This window comes from Arachis hypogaea, chromosome 16, assembly GCF_003086295.3.
Source record: "Arachis hypogaea cultivar Tifrunner chromosome 16, arahy.Tifrunner.gnm2.J5K5, whole genome shotgun sequence".
Lineage (NCBI taxonomy): Eukaryota > Viridiplantae > Streptophyta > Magnoliopsida > Fabales > Fabaceae > Arachis > Arachis hypogaea.
Window position 1 is genome coordinate 49084986 of NC_092051.1, and position 14512 is coordinate 49099497.

Below are 14512 nucleotides of genomic sequence, written 5' to 3' on the forward strand. Positions count from 1 at the left end.
AAATTTAAAGTGCAGGAGGAATAAAGGAAATTGAGTGCTGGGATTGCAAAATGTAGACAAGCAGAAGTATAATGACAATTAAACAGAGAAGAAAATGAATCTAAATGCAGTAGATCTAAACAAGAGAAATAAATTTGCTTGAAGAATTAAAACAGAAAGTGATTGATGCTTAGTTGCAGCAATTTAAAAGAAGGTTGAAGATCTCAGGAGTGGAAGAGACTAGAAAACAAGTCTAGATCTCAAATCCTTCCTTGATCCAACAAGAAAAATTGCAAAAGAAATAAGGAAAAGTAAATTGTAGAAGAATAGAAGATGAAGCAGTAATCAGAATTTGAATTATGCAGAAAAAGTAAACAAGAGATCTCAAAGTGAGAATTGAAACATAATTCCTTCAATTCTCTAATTCAAGTTAAGATGTAAAAGTGAGCTCTCTACTACTACTCTCTATTGGGACTCTCCTCTACTTTCTAATGGAGCTTCCCCTTTGAAAATGAGAATGATGCCTTTATATAGGCTTTTTCCAAAATAAAATAAAATTGAAATGAAAAACAAATTAAATGAAAATCCTAATTCTAGCTTGTTCTTGTGCCTTTGGGTGATGATGTGGGCTTTGCTTACTTGATTTGGAGAGAGATGGGACTTTCCTCTACTTTCTAATGGAGCTTTCCCTTTGAAAATGAGAATGATGCCTTTATATAGGCTTTTTACAAAATAAAATAAAATTGAAATGAAAAACAAATTAAATGAAAATCCTAATTCTAGCTTGTTCTTGTGCCTTTGAGTGATGACGTGGGCTTTGCTTGCTTGATTTGGAGAGAGATGGGTTTGGTTGGCCTTGATTCAATTTGGTGAAAAATTGATTTTAATTGGAATTTTGGTTGAATTTTGGCCCAATATTGCACCACTCAGGGACGGCTCAATTGGAAAACACAACTGAGCGCCCAAACTTGCTTTGCCTTGCCCAATTTGGTGTACCAGCCCCTTATTCGTGTCGATTTTGTGTGCACGATTAGCTTCCTTGGCGTGCCAAAATGTGAGAAGTGTGGGGGGAGTAGTGCTTAGTTGGAAAAGTTAACTGAACTTTCCTTTGTGTGCCTTGGTAGCGCCTTTGGCTTGAGTGTGAGACCTTGAGTTCAAATCTTGGTGGAAGCACTTTTGTGAGCCTTTTCCTTGTATTTTCTTGAGTGAGAGCCCGATAAAGCTCAGTTGAGAAAGTGAACTGAGCGCTATTTTGCTTTCCTTGATTTCCTTGTGTCTCCCCCTTCGAGCCTTGGTGGAAGCATTGGCTGATTTTTTTTGCTTATTTTTGGCTCTTAAAGATGCATTTCACTCATACCTCAATTTTGTGCCAAATATGAACTATAATATATCGTTGGAAAGCTCTAAATGTCATCTTTCCAACGCAACTAGAAGCACATCAATCGGACATATGTATCTCAAGTTATATCCCTTTGAAGAAGGCATGGTCATGTTGTGAACGCCCAAATTTTAACTTAGCAAAATTTCTTGCTTCCAAGCCCATTTTTCTTGTACGTCTAAGCTAAGTGAACTGAGCTTTGTGTGCTGATTGTTCACGCTTCCTTGATTTGGTCATGGGCCACGCTTTTAAAAGCGTGGCCTAAGGCTCCAAAGTGTGCTCCAACATCAAAGTGTGCCCCAAAACTCTTTTTTTCTCCTTTTTGACTTATTTTGTGCTTTTTGCTTCTTTTTCTTCTTATTTTCTACAAAATTTATCAAATCAAAAAAATCAAAGAAAATAACATTTAAGCACAAAAGCATTCAATATTTAAGCACAAATCATCAATTTCTTATATGAAAAAAGCATATAAAAACATAACATGGTGACATGTCATCACAACACCAAACTTAAACCTTGCTTGTCCCCAAGCAAGAAAAGAATCATGCAATAAAGATTGACAATCCAAGGTAAGAAGAATAGCAACTCAATGTTCATGGTAAGCTAGTTTTCTAAGCATGCTACAATCACAAAAGAAATGTAAATGATTGATGCTTCTATCTAGCTCAATTTATGAAATCTTTTCCTTATATTTCTTCCTTGAAACAAGCTTTTTATTTTCTTATTAGCTTCTCCTTTTGGGTGCTTTGCCCCATGAGTTGATAACAAAACTACGACTCTAAATGCTTTATTTTCAAGTATTACCACTTGATACATAAGCACCACAAGCATTTAATAAGAGGACTTCATTAAGCTCATTTGTTTCTTCTTCTTTATTCTCTAATCATTGATGCTCAGAGCCTTGAGCTTTGAGAGAGTGCTTGTGCGCTTGAGCCTAGCCTTAACTTCTAAGTGTTTTGTTTTCAAGCATTTTACTTGATACATAAACACCACAAGTACTTAGCAAATAAATTGCCATTGGTACTCAGAGCCTTCAGCTTTCTCATTCTTTCCCTTTTTCTTTTCTTGCTTTAATTGTATTTGCTTCTTCAAGGTTTTCATGATTTTCAAAAGATTTCACAAAATGTCCTAGATAAAAACTTCAATTAAATAAAATCCAATGCAATTGAGCAACAATTAATCATACTAGCTTTCCAATACTTGTATGCACATGCTAAAATCTTCTTTAATTCCTTGTTTGTTTATGATCATGATGCTTTATTGCTTTTGAACTCACAAAACTCAAGTTGGTAGTCATAATGCCACAGCAACATGTTACAAATCAAGATTCAAGCTATGCTTTATTCATACACACATGTAAACAGAAAAGATGAAAACAATCATGCAATTTAAGTGCTGGAAACAAATGAGAAGAAAAGGAACTCTACAACCTTGTAGTTCATCTTCATTATTGTTGTCCTTTTTCCTCTATTTTTCCTCTTTCCCTTGCCAAACTCAGAAGGCTTTCTCATCCTCAAGCAACAATTAGAACAATGGCTATGGGGCTAAGATGGATCATGAGTGTCTCACACAATGAAATGTTAGCAATACATGTGTTTCAAGCAAGCAAAATTAAAGATAACAATCAAGGCACAAGAGACAGAGACATTTTTATTGCAAACATAAGAAGGTGTGCATGATACATTGCATAAAGATATAAGTGGCACACCAAACTTAGTGTGACACTTTCACTTGGAATTAATGCAAGTATCCAATAAAGATTGGAAGCAAATTTTGTTGCATAGCAACACCAAACTTAGAATGCAATCCTATGTCCATTTTATTTAAAACAAAACTAAATGAAACTGTTGTATGTTAAATACAATCACCAAGCCAAGAATCTGTCATGAATAAAGCTCTCTTGGTAATGTATTAACAAACACAATAAATAAAAGAAAGCATTTAAAACAAGGAAATGACTAAAAACAAAGACAAAACTAAAATTGTCTAACTAAAATAATGATGACAGTGTAAAGAACATTATGATTATGCAAACAAGTGGTATTGCTGAATGATTTGCATAGAAAAATAAGTGGCACACCAAACTTAGAATCTTGGTCTGTCACTTTCATTTTTGATTTGATGCAATCATCCAAAAAGATTGAAAACAATTTATTGCAAGGCAACACCAAACTTAGAATGTAACCATATGCCAATTTATTGAATTTAAACAGAGCAAACAAAGCAGAGAAGAAATGTTACCTACGGTTGGGTTACCTCCCAACAAGTGCTCTTTTAGTGTTATTAGCTTGACATGTTGTTCTTCACTTTCTTCCTCTTCTTCCAGTTTGTTAAGAGGTATGACCTCAAATGAGGGAAAGATTCAGCTAGTGTCCCTTGTCTTGGCCTTTCCTCAGCAAGCTTCCTTTTGTAAATAGCTTGCTTGAGCTTGCTTGCTGGATTAGGGACAGAATTGGTGCTCTTGCTAGTTGCCTTCACTTCTTTGGATTCAAGATTTGGTTGCTGTGTTATTATTGGAGTTTTGTCTTCATCAAGAGTCCCTTGCAATGGTAATTCCATGAGCTTTTCCTCTATGTACTTCGCTGCTTCACTTGAGTTTGGAATGACTTCCTCACTTTCTTGCTCATCCACTCCTTTCTTTGCACCCAACATTTGACTTAATAGCTTTTTCATTGAGGAGGTTTGTTGATCTTCCCAATATTTCTTCATCTCCTCTTCATATTTTTCAATCAGAGATTCAATTGTTGAGAGTTTTTGGGTCAGGGAGGTTTGTGAGAGTTGGGAGTCTTCATGTTCCCTTGTCACCTCAAGTGCAGTTTCATTTTCAACCACCTCATTCTTCATTGAAAGTTCACTTGATGCAGTAGCCTCCTCATCTTGCTCTTCCACTTTATCCTTCACATACATCAATTGGTCTTCATTTTCCTTGCTTAGTAGTTCTAAGTGTTTATCTGTGTCCTCTAATTGCTCATCCGTCTCCTAAGAAAGGATTTCTAGTTCCCTCCAGGATTGTTGATATTCCTCCATCATTCTGTTGAACATGGACTCAAGTTTTGAGAGTCTTTGGCTTGGGGAGGTTTGTGTTGAGGCATATTTAGGTGATGAAGAATTTTCAAATATAGAAGTGGGAGGTGAGGTTGGGCAATTTTTCATGTGAGTTGACTGCTCAGGACTTGCATTTTCTTGGAAACACTCCCAGCCACCATTGGAATAATGACTTGAATCATTTTGTGGTGGAAGGAAATATTCCATATGATTTTCTTTCTCATCTTGTATTTCTGAAGCAATTCTCCATGAATTGGAGTGCTTAGAATTTGTATTTTCTTGGTGATATTCCCAGCCACATTAGAGATTGGTGATGGTGAGTAATATCCCATAAAATTTGTTTGATCATAAGATGAGTTGAACTCCATTTGAATTTTGGAACACACAACACCAAGGAAAATTGAAATTACTCATATCAGAGATGAGAATTTCATAGTGAGGCAAAAACTCAAACACCTTGGTTTCAATCTACAATAGAAAACAAAAATAAAGAAAATGCTTGATCTAGACTTCTCACCCACTTAATCATTGATGATCTAAATCAATCCCCGGCAACGGCGCCAAAAACTTGATGGGTTATTTTGGAAAACGGATTCCAAACACCCAAAACTCACCGGCAAGTTTACCGGGTCGCATCAAGTAGTAAAACTCACTTAGAGTGAGGTCGATCCCACAGGGATTAAGGATCAAGCAACTTTAGTGGGTGATTAGTTTAATCAAGCTAACATTGATGATTTGAGTGATAATTGATGCAGCAGAAAGTAAATGACAAGAAAATTTAAAGTGCAGAAAGTAAATGTGCAGAAACTTAAAGTTCAAGAAAGGTAAATTGACAGAATCTTAAATAGCAAGAAATGTAAATTGCATCAAATGTAAATGGAATTGGGTGCAAGGAAATTAAAGAAAGCAATAGCTCAAGCAATTGAAAAAGAACAAGCAGCTGGAAATTTAAAGTGCAGGAGGAATAAAGGAAATTGAGTGCTGGGATTGCAAAATGTAGACAAGCAGAAGTATAATTACAATTAAACAGAGAATAAAATGAATCTAAATGCAGTAGATCTAAACAAGAGAAATAAAATTGCTTAAAGAATTAAAACAGAAAGTGACTGATGCTTAGTTGCAGCAATTTAAAAGAAGGTTGAAGATCTCAGGAGTGGAAGAGACTAGAAAACAAGTCTAGATCTCAAATCCTTCCTTGATCCAACAAGAAAAATTGCAAAAGAAATAAGGAAAAGTAAATTGTAGAAGAATAGAAGATGAAGCAGTAATCAGAATTTGAATTATGCAGAAAAAGTAAACAAGAGATCTCAAAGTGAGAATTGAAACATAATTCCTTCAATTCTCTAATTCAAGTTAAGATGTAAAAGTGAGCTCTCTACTACTACTCTCTATTGGGACTCTCCTCTACTTTCTAATGGAGCTTCCCCTTTGAAAATGAGAATGATGCCTTTATATAGGCTTTTTCCAAAATAAAATAAAATTGAAATGAAAAACAAATTAAATGAAAATCCTAATTCTAGCTTGTTCTTGTGCCTTTGAGTGATGATGTGGGCTTTGCTTACTTGATTTGGAGAGAGATGGGACTTTCCTCTACTTTCTAATGGAGCTTTCCCTTTGAAAATGAGAATGATGCCTTTATATAGGCTTTTTACAAAATAAAATAAAATTGAAATGAAAAACAAATTAAATGAAAATCCTAATTCTAGCTTGTTCTTGTGCCTTTGAGTGATGACGTGGGCTTTGCTTGCTTGATTTGGAGAGAGATGGGTTTGGTTGGCCTTGATTCAATTTGGTGAAGAATTGATTTTAATTGGAATTTTGGTTGAATTTTGGCCCAATATTGCACCTCCCAGGGACGGCTCAGTTGGAAAACACAACTGAGCGCCCAAACTTGCTTTGCCTTGCCCAATTTGGTGTGCCAGCCCCTTATTCGTGTCAATTTTGTGTGCACGATTAGCTTCCTTGGCGTGCCAAAATGTGAGGAGTGTGGGGGGAGTAGTGCTTAGTTGGAAAAGTTAACTGAACTTTCCTTTGTGTGCCTTGGTAGCGCCTTTGGCTTGAGTGTGAGATCTTGAGTTCAAATCTTGGTGGAAGCACTTTTGTGAGCCTTTTCCTTGTATTTTCTTGAGTGAGAGCCCGATAAAGCTCAGTTGAGAAAGTGAACTGAGCGCTATTTTGCTTTCCTTGATTTCCTTGTGTCTCCCCCTTCGAGCCTTGGTGGAAGCATTGGCTGATTTTTTTTGCTTATTTTTGGCTCTTAAAGATGCATTTCACTCATGCCTCAATTTTGTGCCAAATATGAACTATAATATATCGTTGGAAAGCTCTAAATGTCATCTTTCCAACGCAACTAGAAGCACATCAATCGGACATATGTATCTCAAGTTATATCCCTTTGAAGAAGGCATGGTCATGCTGTGAACGCCCAAATTTTAACTTAGCGAAATTTCTTGCTTCCAAGCCCATTTTTCTTGTACGTCTAAGCTAAGTGAACTGAGCTTTGTGTGCTGATTGTTCACGCTTCCTTGATTTGGTCATGGGCCACGCTTTTAAAAGCGTGGCCTAAGGCTCCAAAGTGTGCTCCAACTTCAAAGTGTGCCCCAAAACTCTTTTTTTCTCCTTTTTGACTTATTTTGTGCTTTTTGCTTCTTTTTCTTCTTATTTTCTACAAAATTTATCAAATCAAAAAAATCAAAGAAAATAACATTTAAGCACAATAGCACTCAATATTTAAGCACAAATCATCAATTTCTTATATGAAAAAAGCATATAAAAACATGACATGGTGACATGTCATCACAACACCAAACTTAAACCTTGCTTGTCCCCAAGAAAGAAAAGAATCATGCAATAAAGATTGACAATCCAAGGTAAGAAGAATAGCAACTCAATGTTCATGGTAAGCTAGTTTTCTAAGCATGCTACAATCACAAAAGAAATGTAAATGATTGATGCTTCTATCTAGCTCAATTTATGAAATCTTTTCCTTATATTTCTTCCTTGAAACAAGCTTTTTATTTTCTTATTAGCTTCTCCTTTTGGGTGCTTTGCCCCATGAGTTGATAACAAAACTACGACTCTAAATGCTTTATTTTCAAGTATTACCACTTGATACATAAGCACCACAAGCATTTAATAAGAGGACTTCATTAAGCTCATTTGTTTCTTCTTCTTTATTCTCTAATCATTGATGCTCAGAGCCTTGAGCTTTGAGAGAGTGCTTGTGCGCTTGAGCCTAGCCTTAACTTCTAAGTGTTTTGTTTTCAAGCATTTTACTTGATACATAAACACCACAAGTACTTAGCAAATAAATTGCCATTGGTACTCAGAGCCTTCAGCTTTCTCATTCTTTCCCTTTTTCTTTTCTTGCTTTAATTGTATTTGCTTCTTCAAGGTTTTCATGATTTTCAAAAGATTTCACAAAATGTCCTAGATAAAAACTTCAATTAAATAAAATCCAATGCAATTGAGCAACAATTAATCATACTAGCTTTCCAATACTTGTATGCACATGCTAAAATCTTCTTTAATTCCTTGTTTGTTTATGATCATGATGCCTTATTGCTTTTGAACTCACAAAACTCAAGTTGGTAGTCATAATGCCACAGCAACATGTTACAAATCAAGATTCAAGCTATGCTTTATTCATACACACATGTAAACAGAAAAGATGAAAACAATAATGCAATTTAAGTGCTGGAAACAAATGAGAAGAAAAGGAACTCTACAACCTTGTAGTTCATCTTCATTATTGTTGTCCTTTTTCCTCTATTTTTCCTCTTTCCCTTGCCAAACTCAGAATGCTTGCTCATCCTCAAGCAACAATTAGAACAATGGCTATGGGGCTAAGATGGATCATGAGTGTCTCACACAATGAAATGTTAGCAATACATGTGTTTCAAGCAAGCAAAATTAAAGATAACAATCAAGGCACAAGAGACAGAGACATTTTTATTGCAAACATAAGATGGTGTGCATGATACATTGCATAAAGATATAAGTGGCACACCAAACTTAGTGTGACACTTTCACTTGGAATTAATGCAAGTATCCAATAAAGATTGGAAGCAAATTTTGTTGCATAGCAACACCAAACTTAGAATGCAATCCTATGTCCATTTTATTTAAAACAAAACTAAATGAAACTGTTGTATGTTAAATACAATCACCAAGCCAAGAATCTGTCATGAATAAAGCTCTCTTGGTAATGTATTAACAAACACAATAAATAAAAGAAAGCATTTAAAACAAGGAAATGACTAAAAACAAAGAAAAAACTAAAATTGTCTAACTAAAAGAATGATGACAGTGTAAAGAACATTATGATTATGCAAACAAGTGGTATTGCTGAATGATTTGCATAGAAAAATAAGTGGCACACCAAACTTAGAATCTTGGTCTGTCACTTTCATTTTTGATTTGATGCAATCATCCAAAAAGATTGAAAATAATTTATTGCAAGGCAACACCAAACTTAGAATGTAACCATATGCCAATTTATTGAATTTAAACAGAGCAAACAAAGCAGAGAAGAAATGTTACCTACGGTTGGGTTACTTCCCAACAAGTGCTCTTTTAGTGTCATTAGCATGACATGTTGTTCTTCACTTTCTTCCTCTTCTTCCAGTTTGTTAAGAGGTATGACCTCAAATGAGGGAAAGATTCAGCTAGTGTCCCTTGTCTTGGCCTTTCCTCAGCAAGCTTCCTTTTGTAAATAGCTTGATTGAGCTTGCTTGTTGGATTAGGGACAGAATTGGTGCTCTTGCTAGTTGCCTTCACTTCTTTGGATTCAAGATTTGGTTGCTGTGTTATTATTGGAGTTTTGTCTTCATCAAGAGTCCCTTGCAATGGTGGTTCCATGAGCTTTTCCTCTATGTACTTCTCTACTTCACTTGAGTTTGGAATGACTTCCTCACTTTCTTGCTCATCCACTCCTTTCTTTACACCCAACATTTGACTTAATAGCTTTTTCATTGAGGAGGTTTGTTGATCTTCCCAATATTTCTTCATCTCCTCTTCATATTTTTCAATCACAGATTCAATTGTTGAGAGTTTTTGGGTCAGGGAGGTTTGTGAGAGTTGGGAGTCTTCATGTTCCCTTGTCACCTCAAGTGTAGTTTCATTTTCAACCACTTCATTCTTCATTGAAAGTTCACTTGATGCAGTAGCCTCCTCATCTTGCTCTTCCACTTTATCCTTCACATCCATCAATTGGTCTTCATTTTCCTTGCTTAGTAGTTCTAAGTATTTATCTGTGTCCTCTAATTGCTCATCCATCTCCTGAGAAAGGATTTCTAGTTCCCTCCGGGATTGTTGATATTCCTCCATCATTCTGTTGAACATGGACTCAAGTTTTGAGAGTATTTGGCTTGTGGAGGTTTGTATTGAGGCATATTTAGGTGATGAAGAATTTTCAAATGTAGAAGTGGGAGGTGAGGTTGGGCAATTTTTCATGTGAGTTGACTGCTCAGGACTTGCATTTTCTTGGAAACACTCCCAGCCACCATTGGAATAATGACTTGAATCATTTTGTGGTGGAAGGAAATATTCCATATGATTTTCTTTCTCATCTTGTATTTCTGAAGCAATTCTCCATGAATTGGAGTGCTTAGAATTTGTATTTTCTTGGTGATATTCCCAGCCACCATTAGAGATTGGTGATGGTGGGTAATATCCCATAAAATTTGTTTGATCATAAGATGAGTTGAACTCCATTTGAATTTTGGAACACACAACACCAAGGAAAATTGAAATTACTCATATCAGAGATGAGAATTTCTTAGTGAGGCAAAAACTCAAACACCTTGGTTTCAATCTACAATAGAAAACAAAAATAAAGAAAATGCTTGATCTAGACTTCTCACCCACTTAATCATTAATGATCTAAATCAATCCCCGGCAACGGCGCCAAAAACTTGATGGGTTATTTTGGAAAACAGATTCCAAACACCCAAAACTCACCGGCAAGTTTACCGGGTCACATCAAGTAGTAAAACTCACTTAGAGTGAGGTCGATCCCACAGGGATTAAGGATCAAGCAACTTTAGTGGGTGATTAGTTTAATCAAGCTAACATTGATGATTTGAGTGATAATTGATGCAGCAGAAAGTAAATGACAAGAAAATTTAAAGTGCAGAAAGTAAATGTGCAGAAACTTAAAGTGCAAGAAAGGTAAATTGACAGAATCTTAAATAGCAAGAAATGTAAATTGCATCAAATGTAAATGGAATTGGGTGCAAGGAAATTAAAGAAAGCAATAGCTCAAGCAATTGAAAAAGAACAAGCAGCTGGAAATTTAAAGTGCAGGAGGAATAAAGGAAATTGAGTGCTGGGATTGCAAAATGTAGACAAGCAGAAGTATAATGACAATTAAATAGAGAAGAAAATGAATCTAAATGCAGTATATCTAAACAAGAGAAATAAAATTGCTTGAAGAATTAAAACAGAAAGGGACTGATGCTTAGTTGCAGTAATTTAAAAGAAGGTTGAAGATCTCAGGAGTGGAAGAGACTAGAAAACAAGTCTAGATCTCAAATCCTTCCTTGATCCAACAAGAAAAATTGCAAAAGAAATAAGGAAAAGTAAATTGCAGAAGAATAGAAGATGAAGCAGTAATCAGAATTTGAATTATGCAGAAAAAGTAAACAAGAGATCTCAAAGTGAGAATTGTAATAGAATTCCTTCAATTCTCTAATTCAAGTTAAGATGAAAAAGTGAGCTCTCTACTACTGCTCTCTATTGGGACTCTCCTCTACTTTCTAATGGAGCTTCCCCTTTGAAAATGAGAATGATGCCTTTATATAGGCTTTTTACAAAATAAAATGAAATTGAAATGAAAAACAAATTAAATGAAAATCCTAATTCTAGCTTGTTCTTGTGCCTTTGAGTGATTATGTGGGCTTTGCTTGCTTGATTTGGAGAGAGATGGGTTTGGTTGGCCTTGATTCAATTTGGTGAAGAATTGATTTTAATTGAAATTTTTGTTGAATTTTGGCCCAATATTGCACCTCCCAGGGACGGCTCAGTTGGAAAACACAACTGAGCGCCCAAACTTGCTTTGCCTTGCCGAATTTGGTGTGGCAGCCCCTTGTTCGTGTCAATTTTGTGTGCACGATTAGCTTCCTTGGCGTGCCAAAATGTGAGGAGTGTGGGGGGAGTAGTGCTCAGTTGGAAAAGTTAACTGAGCTTTCCTTTGTGTGCCTTGGTAGCGCCTTTGGCTTGAGTGTGAGGTCTTGAGTTCAAATCTTGGTGGAAGTACTTTTGTGAGCCTTTTCCTTGTTTTTTCTTGAGTGAGAGCCCGATAAAGCTCAGTTGAGAAAGTGAACTGAGCGCTATTTTGCTTTCCTTGTTTTCCTTGTGTCTCCCCCTTCGAGCCTTGGTGGAAGCATTGGCTGATTTTTTTTGCTTATTTTTGGCTCTTAAAGATGCATTTCACTCATGCCTCAATTTTGTGCCAAATATGAACTATAATATATTGTTGGAAAGCTCTAAATGTCATCTTTCCAACGCAACTAGAAGCACATCAATCGGACATATGTATCTCAAGTTATATCCCTTTGAAGAAGGCATGGTCATGTTGTGAACGCCCAAATTTTAACTTAGCGAAATTTCTTGCTTCCAAGCCCATTTTTCTTGTACGTCTAAGCTAAGTGAATTGAGCTTTGTGTGCTGATTGTTCACGCTTCCTTGATTTGGTCATGGGCCACGCTTTTAAAAGCGTGGCCTAAGGCTCCAAAGTGTGCTCCAACTTCAAAGTGTGCCCCAAAACTCTTTTTTTCTCCTTTTTGACTTATTATGTGCTTTTTGCTTCTTTTTCTTCTTATTTTCTACAAAATTTATCAAATCAAGAAAATTAAAGAAATATAACATTTAAGCACAAAAGCATTCAATATTTAAGCACAAATCATCAATTTCTTATATGAAAAAAGCATATAAAAACATGACATGGTGACATGTCATCACAACACCAAACTTAAACCTTGCTTGTCCCCAAGCAAGAAAAGAATCATGCAATAAAGATTGACAATCCAAGGTAAGAAGAATAGCAACTCAATGTTCATGGTAAGCTAGTTTTCTAAGCATGCTACAATCACAAAAGAAATGTAAATGATTGATGCTTCTATCTAGCTCAATTTATGAAATCTTTTTCTTATATTTCTTCCTTGAAACAAGCTTTTTATTTTCTTATTAGCTTCTCCTTTTGGGTGCTTTGCCCCATGAGTTGATAACAAAACAACGACTCTAAATGCTTTGTTTTCAAGTATTACCACTTGATACATAAGCACCACAAGCATTTAATTAGAGGACTTCATTAAGCTCATTTGTTTCTTCTTCTTTATTCTCTAATCATTGATGCTCAGAGCCTTGAGCTTTGAGGGAGTGCTTGTGTGCTTGAGCCTAGCCTTAACTTCTAAGTGTTTTGTTTTCAAGCATTTTACTTGATACATAAACACCACAAGTACTTAGCAAATAAATTGCCATTGGTACTCAGAGCCTTCAGCTTTCTCATTCTTTCCCTTTTTCTTTTCTTGCTTTAATTGTATTTGCTTCTTCAAGGTTTTCATGATTTTCAAAAGATTTCACAAAATGTCCTAGATGAAAACTTCAATTAAATAAAATCCAATGCAATTGAGCAACAATTAATCATACTAGCTTTCTAATACTTGTATGCACATGCTAAAATCTTCTTTAATTCCTTGTTTGTTTATGATCATGATGCTTTATTGCTTTTGAACTCACAAAACTCAAGTTGGTAGTCATAATGCCACAGCAACATGTTACAAATCAAGATTCAAGCTATGCTTTATTCATACACACATGTAAACAGAAAAGATGAAAACAATCAGGCAATTTAAGTGCTAGAAACAAATGAGAAGAAAAGGAACTCTACAACCTTGTAGTTCATCTTCATTATTGTTGTCCTTTTTCCTCTATTTTTCCTCTTTCCCTTGCCAAACTCAGAATGCTTGCTCATCCTCAAGCAACAATTAGAACAATGGCTATGGGGCTAAGATGGATCATGAGTGTCTCACACAATGAAATGTTAGCAATACATGTGTTTCAAGCAAGCAAAATTAAAGATAACAATCAAGGCACAAGAGACAGAGACATTTTTATTGCAAACATAAGAAGGTGTGCATGATACATTGCATAAAGATATAAGTGGCACACCAAACTTAGTGTGACACTTTCACTTGGAATTAATGCAAGTATCCAATAAAGATTGGAAGCAAATTTTGTTGCATAGCAACACCAAACTTAGAATGCAATCCTATGTCCATTTTATTTAAAACAAAACTAAATGAAACTGTTGTATGTTAAATACAATCACCAAGCCAAGAATCTGTCATGAATAAAGCTCTCTTGGTAATGTATTAACAAACACAGTAAATAAAAGAAAGCATTTAAAACAAGGAAATGACTAAAAACAAAGACAAAACTAAAATTGTCTAACTAAAAGAATGATGACAGTGTAAAGAACATTATGATTATGCAAACAAGTGGTATTGCTGAATGATTTGCATAGAAAAATAAGTGGCACACCAAACTTAGAATCTTGGTGTGTCACATTCATTTTTGATTTGATGCAATCATCCAAAAAGATTGAAAACAATTTATTGCAAGGCAACACCAAACTTAGAATGTAACCATATGCCAATTTATTGAATTTAAACAGAGCAAACAAAGCAGAGAAGAAATGTTACCTACGGTTGGGTTACCTCCCAAGAAGTGCTCTTTTAGTGTCATTAGCTTGACATGTTGTTCTTCACTTTCTTCCTCTTCTTCCAGTTTGTTAAGAGGTATGACCTCAAATGAGGGAAAGATTCAGCTAGTGTCCCTTGTCTTGGCCTTTCCTCAGCAAGCTTCCTTTTGTAAATAGCATGATTTAGCTTGCTTGCTGGATTAGGGACAGAATTGGTGCTCTTGCTAGTTGCCTTCACTTCTTTAGATTCAAGATTTGGTTGCTGTGTTATTATTGGAGTTTTGTCTTCATCAAGAGTCCCTTGCAATGGTGGTTCCATGAGCTTTTCCTCTATGTACTTCTCTGCTTCACTTGAGTTTGGAATGACTTCCTCACTTTCTTGCTCATCTACTCCTTTCTTTGCACCC